The sequence below is a fragment of the Anolis carolinensis genome, chromosome 3, assembly GCF_035594765.1.
Source record: "Anolis carolinensis isolate JA03-04 chromosome 3, rAnoCar3.1.pri, whole genome shotgun sequence".
Classification (NCBI taxonomy): domain Eukaryota; kingdom Metazoa; phylum Chordata; class Lepidosauria; order Squamata; family Dactyloidae; genus Anolis; species Anolis carolinensis.
Genome location: NC_085843.1, coordinates 93289402 through 93299983, shown reverse-complemented (window position 1 = coordinate 93299983; position 10582 = coordinate 93289402). Strand labels below are relative to the sequence as shown.

At 37.5% G+C, this 10582-nt stretch overlaps 1 long non-coding RNA gene across 1 annotated transcript; it reads left to right on the top strand.

Moving 5' to 3' along the window:
* Positions 1–352: 352 nt before the first annotated feature.
* LOC134297499 (uncharacterized) lies at positions 353–10283 on the top strand. The gene is made up of 3 exons (XR_010004259.1): positions 353–1202; positions 6543–6728; positions 9675–10283. It is a non-coding gene; the product is annotated as an uncharacterized LOC134297499 (long non-coding RNA).
* The last annotated feature ends 299 nt before the right edge of the window (positions 10284–10582 follow it).

The window sequence follows — 10582 nt, the reverse complement described above, 5'->3', positions numbered from 1 at the left end:
TACTCGTTTGACTTGTCATTTCTTGTGTTTTCTTCAGCAATGTAAAATGTTTGTGAGTTGCCATATCCAAGACAGTTCATAATATTCCATATTCACTTCCATCAGTAGCATTGTATAAAGGCACTCTCATATTAGCAAATGTTATTTTGATCCCATTTTTAATGACATCAAACAAGGATTTTTTTTAAAAAACAACAATACCATAGCAGTGACACACAGAGGTGGCACATATAACACAGCAATATACCCCAAGGTCACTTTCTCAGTTAGCCTCATCAGCTCAGACCTTATGGGCATATTTGAGTAATTGCCCACTTCATGCTTGGTTACACCACATTGCACTTGCCAATACAATACTCAGTCTTTTAATTTGAAGAAATCCTATTGTTCTCAAAATCCTAAAACATTTTGCATCATCAACATATGTGGCTGGCTGCATCACTACTTATTTCTAACTCCTTGAGGGGCCTCCCATTTTGCAACCATTCAAATTTTGTAAACATTAAGATTACTGTAAAAATCAGATATATTCAATTTTAGAGTGAAAAAGTGACATGAGTTCATAAATGAAGTTTAGATTGATTTATCCATCCATTGGAATAAAATAAGGAATTAATAATTATACTGATTGTGGTTTAAAAAAAATAATTACCACAATGTCACTTACATGAAAGTAACTGTATTAGAAACAAATATGAGTGAACATTTACAACATAAAAAGGATATAGTACCTTTGAGACTAGGGGCCCATCCAGACAGCTGCTTAGAAACAGGAGCTCCCATTTCTTTAAAAGGGATGTCCAGATGATGCATCAGGTGAACACAAATGGTTTTGGGACAAAACAGGAAAAACCCTGCTTTGTCAGGAGATAATTTGTCAGCTGGAAAGATGTAGGTCTTTCAAAAGAAGTATGTCTTTCCAGTTGCAGTGGCTGTGTCAATTGGGCCTGGAGATCGTGTTGCACAACTTTTGGGCCTAATCCACACAACTGTCACAGGACTTTTGGGCTGCTGGAGCCCAAGACACCCAAGACAACCTCTACCCCCTACCAAAACTTCATTAAAAGCTTTTTAAAAAGCAAAATAATTCACCAGGCATTAATTTCCCCATCTTCAGCCTTCGCTCCTGCCCCCCTCCCCTTTTCCAGGCACGTCATTAGTACGACCCAGAAGAAGGCCAAAGAAGGGAAAATGGAGGCCTGGTGAGTTATTTTGCTTTCAAAAAGTATTTTTAAAGGGGTTTTCTTTTGTATCCCGGTGTCCTGCTGGAAAGCTCAGCAGGACATCTGGACACCCCCCTCCAAAAAAACACACGTGCTTTCTGGGGGTTGTATGGACTTCAGTGCAATTCCATTCAGGTTTTTTAAAACCCGGGGGGGGGGGTGGATTTCTGCTGTATAATTTTGTGGATTTCATCAACTGCATTAACACGAAGACAGGCTATATATATATGGCTATATTCTTGAATGACTGCAACATAAACTGTAAATACCTGGAGAACCAGATAGCTTAGCCCTCTATTTGTGTGCCTTCAAACTACTTGTCAACTCTATGAATACCATAGGGTTTTCTAAGGCAGGATATCCTCGCAGCTGTTTTTTCTAATATTTTCCTCTGAAATACAGCCTGTACTACTGGCATTCACTGAGGACCTCGCATCCAAATAGTAAGCAAGGCTGACCTTGTTTTACTTCCAAGATCAGACAGGATCTGGTGCCTTTGGACTATTTAGACCCATAGTTATATGTAATATCAAAGTGATTTGAAATTTTCAGACATACAGTCTGCCCTCCTTGGACATTATTTTTCCAAGTACATGTATATAAACAGATTTATCAGCACATTTTTAAAAACATCTAGGGGAAAATATAACCATATATCATTTAGTTATCAATAAAATGGATTTTAATATCTCAAGTCATGTTTGGTGAGCTTTAGATACAGTTGTAATGCAGATAAATTTCAATTGAGGTAACAGTGAAAAGACAGTGGAAGTTTCCTGCGATAAGGGACTGGAGAAAAATGCCATCATTTTTCTTGTAAGGAATCACAGAGTGATAAAAGATATGGAGGGAATAACAAATAAAAGAAGAGTAGATTAGTCATCTGGTCTAACAGAGAGGGAAATAAATCACATTTGTCTCTCCTATCCCATGTGTTTAGTCTCTGTATGCATTAGTCACTTCTCTTATGGATCAAATGACAGACTCAAAGACATTAATTGTACCTCTGACAGTCAGAGGAGCAATTTGTGCTGATGTTCACAGGAAGAGGTAAAGGGTGCTCTTTTACATGCTGAGGTGAACCTATTTGAACAGCCTCCAGAATACTGAAGAAACAGATGATCAAAACACCAAGCCTAAAGCAAAATTGAGCAACTTTCAACTAGTTAGATGCATACAGAGAGAATTTTATTCAGATGAAGGGGAACAGATTTTCTTTGGTATTACAGAAATTCTATTGCTTCAACAACAAAAGTATTGATGAAAACAATTATAGTATTATCACCGTTTCCCTTACAGGTACAGTTCATTGAATTATCAAAAATGTGTAAAGAAAAGACTGTGCCTAAATTATCATTGAATATATTACTGGTGTGCAAGATTTTCAATCTATGTTATGTGTGTTTATTTATATGTGTTTTGGTTTAAATTAGAAAGGAAACTTCTAGAGGAAATAGAATAATTTGCTATGTTGAAGATGTGAATAAAGTAAGCCGCTGCTGAAATCTATGGCTCACAAAGTAAAAACTGATGCGACTGTCAGAGGTTTTACACAATAATAAAACACCTAATAGTGCGGAAGGAACTCTAATAACCCTTGTTATGGAACCAGATACTTTCCAATAGGTGTAGTGGACTTCTGCAGAAGCAACAAGACAGAGACACAGCTATTCTTTCCAAAAATAGGAAGGCCCCTTCTCTTCTTAAATGCAGCAATATATATAGCACATACAAGATATACAAACTTTGCAGATTCTCTCTCCAATGACTCTCTCCAACAACCACCATTCATTCCTCATCAGTCCTCATCAGGGAGACCACAACTTTTATATCTCTCCCATTGCAATCAGCCTCCACACCCTGATTACAGTGACCCAACACTTTTACATGTGGTTAGGCTGGAGGTATTACTGAGACTGGAGGTATTACCCTGTTACTGAGAAATGTCAAACAGTTTACAAATCCTGACAGTGATTAGGGCACACAAAATTTTCCATGGCTAGTTTTCTCCAGAATGGCCAGCCCAAAGCAAATGCATGGCAACTGGCCTGGGACAATGGCTTTCTTGTGAAGCCCAAATGTCTATCCCAATTCTATTTTGCTCCAATCCACTATGACGCTTTCCAACCATCCAATATGGTTCCTTCAGCCTTCCTATCATAAAGTGATAGATTTCTTGATGAAGTAGTCATCACAGGCTATCTCTTGTGGCCGAGTATGAATAGAGTCTTGGTGGTAGTTTGTAAGTGACTGTAGAGACCTGTTCTGGATCCGCATGGCCTATTGCAGTGGGACAGTTCCATGCAATGTTTCATATTTCCATTCCCATCTAGCGGTCTAGTTTCACAGGACTTCTTTCTCAGTTCCATAACTGTTAACCTGACAAAGTTCATGCTGAAAAAGTGTACCTCATTCTGACATCAGTAGTGGTGACGGATACAGTCCAGAGTGGTGGCTATGACATGGAGGTGAGATGTATACTGCATTTACAGGGAAGATATGCTCCCTGGCTGTGTGAACAATTACCCTGGGAGTGGCATGAATGTGCCAGATCTGGGGCTACTCCATAACAGTTAACTGTCACCCATGGAGATTCTGTAGACTCTCAGTTAACCAGCACTGATGCGGATTGGTAAATGCCAGATTAGTGTAATTTCTAATTGTCTGATAGTTTCTATTAAAAATAAACCTAATTAATACTATACCCTGTACTACATCATACCATAAACTCTATATTGACTTGATATTGAAATACAGTAATAAAAATAACTTAAAACCAAACTAAATCTGTGCAACATATCCCCCATTCTACTATACTCTGAAAACTTTTTAAAATTCCATTTTCTTTCTCTGTTCACTTGTACCCTCATCTCCATCTCTTTTCCCCAATTCAACATCCAGTTTGATAAATAGTTCTGAAAATCTCAAGTGGCTGTTGACTTTTACTGACATTTTAAGTGCCTCTAATAAGAACTGGCAAAACCACCATTGAGTATTCCTTGCCTAAGAAAACCATATGAAATTCATGAGGTCACTAAAAGTCAACAGGCAAATTGAAGGCACATGCACATACAATAAAGTTATTCCCCAGCTATTACCTTTTGGGTATCTCCCACCCACTAATGGACCAGTGTGATTACCTTCGATTTCCCCCAATAGATATTTGTAGGAGCAAGATGTATATTTTCTCTTCTAGGGCATGAAGCAAATGCTCAAACATTTACATGGAAATATTGGCAGAAACAACTATTCCATTCCGAGTCATTAGTTTTTATAAGTTGTGGGCTATGTTGGGCTGGAGGAGGGGAATCAAATATTGGGAGAGCAGGACAAATAATGTGTTCTGCTTGTCTTTTCAGGGGACCAGAACCAATCAATGTCAGAAAAGCACTCTAGCTCTAACATTTGTCTGAGCCTTAGCAAAACAAAAAGGGATGCTCAGTATTTATACTCTGATATATTTCTCAAGTTATTTGAACTACACTTTAGATTTTAATATGACATGCTGACAGCGAAATACGATGTTGTCATCTTACCTGTACATTCTAGATAAAGGTTGAGTCGAGGGGCAGGGGAATGATCATAAGCTACAAAGTCAAATCTGTTTGTTTTTGGGTTTTTTTTGCTGCTTAGTTTGTCCTATCCCTTCATGTCCTCTGAGGAAGTTATGTGTACCTAAAGGAAGAAGCAGGATACACACTTTAATGCAAGTTGAGTCTAAAGATTCAAAATTGTTTAACTTTATGCTGCTGAGCAGCATCTCAGACAAGAAAAGTGCTGAAGTCCAGATCATGCATTTTGCATAAGAAGATACCTCCTTCATGACTGGGAAAGATATTAGTTTGAAACTCTGAAAAATAACTACCTGGCCAGGAAAAACTATGTTAGCACTACTAAGTTAAGTGGATTTTCTCAAAAGTAATGCCTACCTTTTGGAACTTCTTACATTGTTTTAGGGACAGACATAGTTTTTACTAGGCATGCGCGATCCCAGAAAAAAATAGTTCTAAATTCTCTTCAAAAGTAGGGGGTGCTGGCACTTCATTTCTAGTCATTTCCAAATTTTGAAGGCAAAAAGTTCAAAATTTCTGAAAATTCCGAATCTTCGTATGTGCCTCGTTAATGGCAGATGCACATGCACATGAAGGAAAACATTATTGCCAATGAGGAAACATTAGGGGCTTCTCTCTCCCTCATTTTTTGAGCTATCCTACTGAAATTAAGCCTGTTGCTAGCCCCAGCCTGGACAGAAAATGCTCAGGACTTGGGGTTTTTTTTCCCTATGGAGCTCTTATTGAGCCAGTTGCTAGCCCCAGCCAGCACAGAAAACACCCAGGACTTGGTTTCTTTCTATGGGGCTCTTATTAAGCCCACATGCTAGCCACTGGAAAGAAAATGTTCTTCCCTTTCTGCTAAGACTCAGCACTGATTGGGCAAGGAGGCAAGCCCAGGCTGGCTGCTCCTCCCGGCAGACAAAGTGGGATTAAATTAAAAACACTTCCTCATATATCCAAAGGTTTTCTGAGGCCATTAAATAAATAGGCTCCAACGCTTCGAATTGGATGGTTAATTCCGAATCGCCAAACCACCTCAGAACCCCATTCGGAACCCAAAATAGATACGATTTTATTCCAATTAACAACGATTCCAAGGAATTCACACATGCCTAGTTTTTACAGACCTGCTCAAAATTTATCTGTCTATATAGATGTTCATTGTTCTTTTCTATTTATTGATAATTGGAATTTCTTTGTTTTTTAAACAATTTAAGTTGTTTTATGACTTCACAACATCACAGTATTATCAGCAAGTTTAAATATTATGACATTTCTTCCTCTTACCTGATTCACCTGACTCATTAGAGTTCCATTTTTTTTCCATAATTGGTTTGCTTTTAACCAGAATTAACCTAGGTAGGTTGAGGATGGGTACAGGCCCCATTTATACTGCCATACAACACAATTTAAAACTGAGTCAAAACTGACCATATCATGCAGTTTCAAATTAAGTTATATGGCAATGTAGATGGGGCCAGAGAGAAAAAAGATTCTTCTTTTCTGACAATATTTCAGCTAAAAATACCCCCCTGCTTTATCTGCGTTTTACCTTTAACAAGAATGATGCTGTTTCTATATTTTCCCCATTATATAGCCATACTCTAGACAGAAGTAAAAAAAAAAGGGAACTTGAGAAATTTTAAGCTTAACATATGTTTGGAGGAGCATAGATCTGGGAATAGTTGATGTAACAAGGAAATTGTGGTATGTTAAATGTTTTGTAAAATAAAAATAAATAATAATATTTTTTAAAACCCCAAAGGAACTACCACAATTCTCCCATTCTACACTGACTGCTGGACCATGACTGATTTAAAAAAGAGCAACAAAAAGGAGATGAGCTCTGATTGATGGTAACTATTCATTCAAAAAGTCTTTTTGTAAGAAATATCTTCTTCCGGGTCATTCAACAGAAATCTATGGAGTTCCAAACAACACTCTCCAAAAGGTTGGGCCATTAAGTATTTTTGTTTCCTGTTTATATATGTGCTTTTTAGTACTCTTTCTATTTTTAAAAAGAGGAACAAATTGTCTGGGAGTTCTCCATGTTCTGCAGATCTCTTTGTACCAATTTGGCCTACCAGGTTGCTTTATCGTGATGTTTCACTTTAGATTCCATCAGTTCTGGTACAGTCTTCTGGCTGAAATCATCACTATCTCCTCCCTCCTCTTATTTCATTGCTTCACAATTATTCCATAGGCTTTACTAAACCAAGATAAAATTTGGTGTTCTTCTTTAATTGTGTGAATTGTAGCAGATTTATTCAAAAGCAGAGTGCAACTTAAATATAGGTACTTTCACATTAAAGAAGCTGTATAAACTGGACACTCAATAAGTTAGCTTAACACTGGTGTAGGCACTGCTTTTGAAGAAAAATAACATTCTTTTAAAAAAATCACTTTCAGCTCATAGAATTAGAATTGAATTAGGGTTAGGAAAATTCATCTCGCTTCACAGCTCATTATAATGCTTCCATTTGTACTTGCTGAAATGCAACATAGAGATTTGTCATTTCAAAAAAGGAATCTCAACAAGTGAATGATGTTTAGAAATTTACAGCATTTATTTATTTGCAGTATGTACACATACAAGACAAACATTCAATGCCATATGAACATAGAGACAGAGACAGACACAGAGGCAATCTAACCTTCTCCAGCTTCCAGCTTCCTGAAGGGATGCTCGATTCCGGCCACAGGGGGAGCAGCTGCTTCATCATCCACCGTGATGCCGACTTCCTCATTCCAGCTGGATGATTTTTATGGTGTTGTAAATTAGTTAAATTAGCCTCCCCACATATAAATTGTTCCTAAATTTCCTACTTGATAGATGCAACTATCTTTCAGGTTGCTTAGGTCAACAACAAGCAGGGCTATTTTTTATTTTAATGGTCGGGTGCCCATTCCACCACGGGCTGGCCTCGAACTCATGACCTCTTGGTCATAGTGATTTATTGCAGCTGGCTACTAACCAGCTTTTGCCACAGCCCAGAACTTACAGGCATGAACTAGACATTTCAACAACATGATTTTACTTTGAGAATATTATTAATTTTAGTTTACTCTATGAGCTTGTAAGGAATTCTATTATTTTGAGTCATTTCATTAAGTTTGACATATTTTCCTGTCTATATTAAAATTAGTTCAAAATATATTCCTTATAACATGTTGAATAATTTTGCTCTTTTCCTAATTTCAGGACAACATCTTGATTTTCCAGATGGAATTATGAATTACAAACTCCATCTTATTTATTTGAAATGCATTCACACTAAAATCAAAATGGCATGAGTTGTCAATTCATCACATAACAGATTTTTCCACCACCTGCCTTTCACCATGAAAGACGGCTTGACATTTTGCATCTAAATTCCTCTCTGTTTTCAATCTGCAAATTGAATCTGCCAATACTCATAATTTTTCCTTCTTTTTTCTGTTCTTAAAAACCCTGGAAATGTGTAATCCTGCATCTTTAGTATAACTTATATTCTACTTTTGTTTAACCTTGTCTTTATCCATTTGAGGGATATCATTAAATTAGTACAAGAAAGTTAAATTACTTAGCATGTTATTTCAAAGAATTAAATAGGGCACCAAGAATCCTGTTTCAATACCTTACCAATATTCAGATCCAGGGGAGAAATTCATTTTGTAGATATTCTGCCTGGAATCAAAAAATCAAATATTGCTATTGAAACATAATGATGCTAGTCTGGTCTTCTGAAACATGCTAGTGATTACATGCTTCCAGATTTGAAAACATGGAGTTGATTATATACTTATGTATAAATCTAGTAATTTTAGTCAAAAACCTCATCCAAAAACCTTACCCGTGTCAATGTAAGAAATGTCCCTTACTTTTTTATAGGAACCATTCTTCTCCTTGAGTAGAAAAAGTCACTAGTTTGTCCAGAAGAAACTAAAATAAATACCAACTATTCTCTCTGAATTGCATTACTTCTTTCAAATGCCTGGGTAGGGAAATGCCAGCAGTAGCAATCAGGGTTAGCTGTGCCACTAGCATTTTGCTCTCTCTGCAGAATGAACCTCGACTCGTTCACAGGTCATATCAAATTCCATAATTTTGGCCTCAGACCCACCCTTGACTCATACATGAGGTCAACTTAAAAATGAGTATTTAGGGTAGCAATAATGTACAGATTTGAGACAACTGTCCTTGGTATATAGCTGGGATGGGGTATGAAAACATCATTTTAAAGTTGTTATTTTCCTTCTTAGAGAATCAGCCTCAACCCATGGTTCTGGAGAACCCTGCTGCTGCTAGATTGTCTACATATCACCCCTACCAGAATTTATGTGTATATGCAAGTTTGATATGAGATTTCTGGTTAAACTAGAGGAGGGATAGTGACTAAAAAAGAAAATTAATCTAGCCAAATCATTGAGCCAGTATTCACTTAAGTAATAAATTAGAAATATAACTAAACTAACCACTACATCTGGGGGCATCAGAGATAATAATATGACTGAATATCTTACAGCCTAAGGGTTTTTATCTCGCAGAGTGTCAGCCTGTAAGTGGGAAATGTTGCCTTAAGAACAGGGAAATCAAATTGACTAGGAAGCTCACTTTGTATTAAATTAACAAATCAACATAAATGTTGATTTGTTAATTTAATACAAAGTGAGCTTCCTAGTCAATTTGATTTCCCTGTTCTTAAGGCAACATTTCCCACTTACAGGCTGACCATAATTGGTTTGCTTTTAACCAATTGATTGATTGTCCATCAGTAAAATTGTAAGATTTTAGTACAGATTGTGAAGCATGCATACCTTGCTTGCTTGCTTATTTGAATTTATATTTCTGCATGCAGACGTGTGTTTTATTAGCTAATTATTTTGTCACACTTGATTTCTGAAAATATTCCATCAGTGATGCCTTCAAAAATGCTGCAAATTCTCTGCCATCGGGTTTACTGGAGTGGCCATGTTGCCTGAATTTCTGATCACCATCTCCCAAAGCAGTTACTTTCATCTCAAGAATGGAATGGAAAACAAAATGTTGGTGGATAACAAAAGAGATTTAAAGATGGGCTTAAAGCTAACCTTAAAAAATAAACACAGAGAACTGGGAAGCCCGGGCCCTTGAGCAGTCTAACTGGAGGTCAGCTGTTACCAATAGTGCTATGGATTTTAAAGATGCATTAACAGAGGTTGAAAGAAAGAAACATGCCAAGAGAAAGGCATGCCAAGCAAACTCTTGTCATGATCGCCTTCCATCTAGAAATCTATATCCTCAATGTGAAAGACCATGTGATAGCGGAGACCCCCGCTTTTAAACTCATCTGACCTGCGGCAGGGAGTTCCACAGATCCAGATCGCTAGCGAAGTGGGAAAGTGTTCTGACTGCAACAAATTATTATTAAATTCTTTTTATTACTTTCCCCCAGCCCTGACATTGTAACTAATCCCTAAATAAAAGTATCATTTCTTTTAACTTCTCTCAAGTAGTTATTTTGTATCCCTTTTCTGACTCCTCTGCATGGGAAACCTCTCTCCTTTCCTCCACTAACCCAGCCACCATTCAAACTCTGGCGGGAAGACTTCCGGGCTCTCCCTGCCATTGAGTAACATGGCGGACGGAACAATTTGACCCATAACTTCATCGAAAATAGTCCAAGCATGCCTATCTTTTATATCTAACCCTTTTGGAGGCTCCTGGTTCCGGGACAACCAACAGCGCCCGAATTGGTCCAGTTTAAAACTCCGAATCAGCTGACTGTCAAAAAAGCTGGTTCAGATTGCTCTTTCCCAGCCACAGCCGCTCCTCGGCTTTTGCGG